Source organism: Oncorhynchus masou, chromosome 19 (genome assembly GCF_036934945.1).
Source record: "Oncorhynchus masou masou isolate Uvic2021 chromosome 19, UVic_Omas_1.1, whole genome shotgun sequence".
NCBI lineage: Eukaryota > Metazoa > Chordata > Actinopteri > Salmoniformes > Salmonidae > Oncorhynchus > Oncorhynchus masou.
Genome location: NC_088230.1, coordinates 32,789,051 through 32,793,069, shown reverse-complemented (window position 1 = coordinate 32,793,069; position 4,019 = coordinate 32,789,051).

Here is a 4,019-nt window from a genome sequence, read left to right as displayed (position 1 = left end):
AAACAGCATGTTAGTTGTGCAGGGCTTAACGGTATTGTTAAATGGGAAACAGCATGTTAGTTGTGCAGGGCTTAACGGTATTGTTAAATAGGAAACAGCATGTTAGTTGTGCAGGGCTTAATGGTATTGTTAAATGGGAAACAGCATGTTAGTTGTGCAGGGCTTAACGGTATTGTTAAATGGGAAACAGCACGTTAGTTGTGCAGGGCTTAACGGTATTGTTAAATGGGGAACAGCACGTTAGTTGTGCAGGGCTTAACGGTATTGTTAAATGGGAAACAGCACGTTAGTTGTGCAGGGCTTAACGGTATTGTTAAATGGGAAACAGCACAGTTGTGCAGGGCTTAACGGTATTGTTAAATGGGAAACAGCACGTTAGTTGTGCAGGGCTTAACGGTATTGTTAAATGGGAAACAGCATGTTAGTTGTGCAGGGCTTAACGGTATTGTTAAATGGGAAACAGCACAGTTGTGCAGGGCTTAACGGTATTGTTAAATGGGAAACAGCATGTTAGTTGTGCAGGGCTTAACGGTATTGTTAAATGGGAAACAGCATGTTAGTTGTGCAGGGCTTAACGGTATTGTTAAATGGGAAACAGCACGTTAGTTGTGCAGGGCTTAACGGTATTGTTAAATGGGAAACAGCACAGTTGTGCAGGGCTTAACGGTATTGTTAAATGGGAAACAGCACGTTAGTTGTGCAGGGCTTAACGGTATTGTTAAATGGGAAACAGCATGTTAGTTGTGCAGGGCTGAACAGTGTTGTTAAATGGGAAACAGCACATTAGTTGTGCAGGGCTTAACGGTATTGTTAAATGGGAAACAGCACGTTAGTTGTGCAGGGCTTAACGGTATTGTTAAATGGGAAACAGCATGTTAGTTGTGCAGGGCTGAACGGTGTTGTTAAATGGGAAACAGCACATTAGTTGTGCAGGGCTTAACGGTATTGTTAAATGGGAAACAGCACGTTAGTTGTGCAGGGCTTAACGGTATTGTTAAATAGGAAACAGCACGTTAGTTGTGCAGGGCTTAACGGTATTGTTAAATAGGAAACAGCACATTAGTTGTGCAGGGCTTAACGGTATTGTTAAATAGGAAACAGCATGTTAGTTGTGCAGGGCTTAACGGTATTGTTAAATGGGAAACAGCATGTTAGTTGTGCAGGGCTTAACGGTATTGTTAAATAGGAAACAGCACATTAGTTGTGCAGGGCTTAACGGTATTGTTAAATAGGAAACAGCATGTTAGTTGTGCAGGGCTTAACGGTATTGTTAAATGGGAAACAGCATGTTAGTTGTGCAGGGCTTAACGGTATTGTTAAATAGGAAACAGCATGTTAGTTGTGCAGGGCTTAATGGTATTGTTAAATGGGAAACAGCATGTTAGTTGTGCAGGGCTTAACGGTATTGTTAAATGGGAAACAGCATGTTAGTTGTGCAGGGCTTAACGGTATTGTTAAATGGGAAACAGCACGTTAGTTGTGCAGGGCTTAACGGTATTGTTAAATAGGAAACAGCATGTTAGTTGTACAGGGCTTAACGGTATTGTTAAATGGGAAACAGCACGTTAGTTGTGCAGGGCTTAACGGTATTGTTAAATGGGAAACAGCACGTTAGTTGTGCAGGGCTTAACGGTATTGATGGCTGTCGATGGCAAAATCTCTTGCATCACATTTTCATACTGGGCGAACAAAATACAAAAATACAATACAAATTATAACATGTGTAAATACACAATGCAATACAAACAGTATGTGGCTGTCGATGGCAAAATCTGTAGCATGAAGACAACTGTGTTAGCAGTGGGCTTATGTGACCATTACGTCGGTGTAATACAAAATAACAAAGTGAAAGTCAGAAACAAAACAGTTCTGTATGGAGGAGACACAGAAAACAATCACCCACAACTCAAGTGGAAAACTCAAGTGGAAAAAACAGGCTGCCTCAGTATGGTTCTCAATCAGAGACAACGATTGACAGCTGCCTCTGATTGAGAACCATACCAGGTCAAACACATAGAAAACCAAAACTTGAACAACACATAGAATGCCCACCCCAACTCACACCTCGACCAACCTAAAATACAAACAAAAACAAGGAACTAAGGTCAGGACATGACACAGAAATATTTTAATTAAAATGATACAGATTTGATTGACAAAGGCAGTGGCTTCCAGGTCCAGGTTGTGAAGAGAATGAATTTGTTTGGCTAACAAGTCAAATGCTGTAGCCACATTGCTATTGTACCATATGGTCTGGTGCACCGGGCTAAGACGAAATAACTCCTTTTTAAAACTGGAACACCAGGCAAAGAAAAGGCTAAATAGATCTGTAATCTCAATGAGACTAACCTGGTAAAAAAAACATTAAATAACTGCTTATGGGTGGCTAGAAATAACCTCAAAAGCAAACTGACTTTGAATGCAATGTATTTCTGACATAAATACTTCATCCCACTTCTCTATCAATGCCTGTAACCCTACACAGTATGTGGAGACTCAAACGTTAAAGTTGGTGACTTTCATATAACTCGGTGGTACAGTACATTGTCGTACTGTTTGAAAGTATTGTGCAGATTGTTTTGTGTAATGCGTGATGGATTATTGTGAATTTGTCTATAGGAGCCACATGGAAAATAAGCTCAGCCTGTTTAGCATCCAGGACCCTGTGGACTTTGTCCCTCCTTTCTTCTGTAAGGGAGTCCTGCAAGAGGAGACTGGAGGTGACTTCTTCAGTGCACTACAGTCCCTGGCCAAGTAGCTTCAGTAACAAACACCAAGAGAGTGCCTCAAATCACTGATCACATCAGTAGCATTCAATGATTCCTCCATATTAAACCAAACACAGTAGGATGTAGAGATGATTTGAAACTCTAAAGTGTTAGTGGAGCAATGTGATCTGCACTACTGATATTCCTGTTTGACAGTATGATTAGAAGGGGGAGAGAGAGGAGTAAAAGGTTTTTCATTCCGTCACTGTGTTTACTGTCACCACATGTTTCTCTGCTCTTACAGTGACTGAATGAAATAAAACAAGAAGGGTGACATATAGAAGTCACTTCTTTTGCTCTCGTTAAAAAAAAACATTCCGGCTGGTTACTCAAGTCTTGGACCTTTCTATCATCTTTCATTGGGAAACACAAAGACTATACAGGAACTGGACGTACTGAGTGGGCTATATATGCAGCCAGTGATTGGTGAAGGCAGGAGTAAATGCTTTGATTGATGAGAGGGGAGGAGCTGTATACGTTTCAGGTGATGTCTTTCCCCCTGAACTTTAGTTCATTTCAAGTCACACATAACACCAGTGAAATAGATTAATTGAAATGCCAATGCAATAATTGAAATGCCATTTATTTTGGGGATTTTTCAGTTCTTGAATTGGAATTTCAATTCACTGAATTGAAATGTAATTGATCCCAAACCTGTGAAAGCAGCACTTTTTTATAGACCTCTGTTTTATCATAAATCAATTTTGATTTTGATTTGGAAATGAAGTGCTACCATGGTATGTTAGCGTTAGAAAATATGTCAGTTAATTACTGATTTGCCTCTGCTTGCTCTGACTCGGCTGCGTGTGGGTTAAGTCCTTATTGTTTTTTCCATTGACGTGTCCCAAGTCCCATGATAGTGACATGCCAAATCTGATGTTGCACTCGCCTCAAGGGAATATTAAGGATGTGTGGCTCAATTAATAATGCTGAAGCTGTGTGTGTTATACAAGACTGTGTGTGCGTGTCTACCATTGTACCGTTTTGAGTGATTTAACAACAAACAATAAAAACACTAAGCGATACTCCCCCCACACTCAGCTCTCATTTACATACCTGCTTTTATTATTTGGGTCATTATATTTCAAGTTCAAGTAGGCCTATCGTAAATGGAGGGTCTTTAGTAGGCTATGAGTTGGATGGCGCAGCAAAAGAGCTAATGATATGCCCTCCCTCCCATCGGCGCCAATAGTCTAAAGCCTACATACAGTGCATCTTCAGAACTCTGTTTGACGGTCGTCAGTGCGTTCT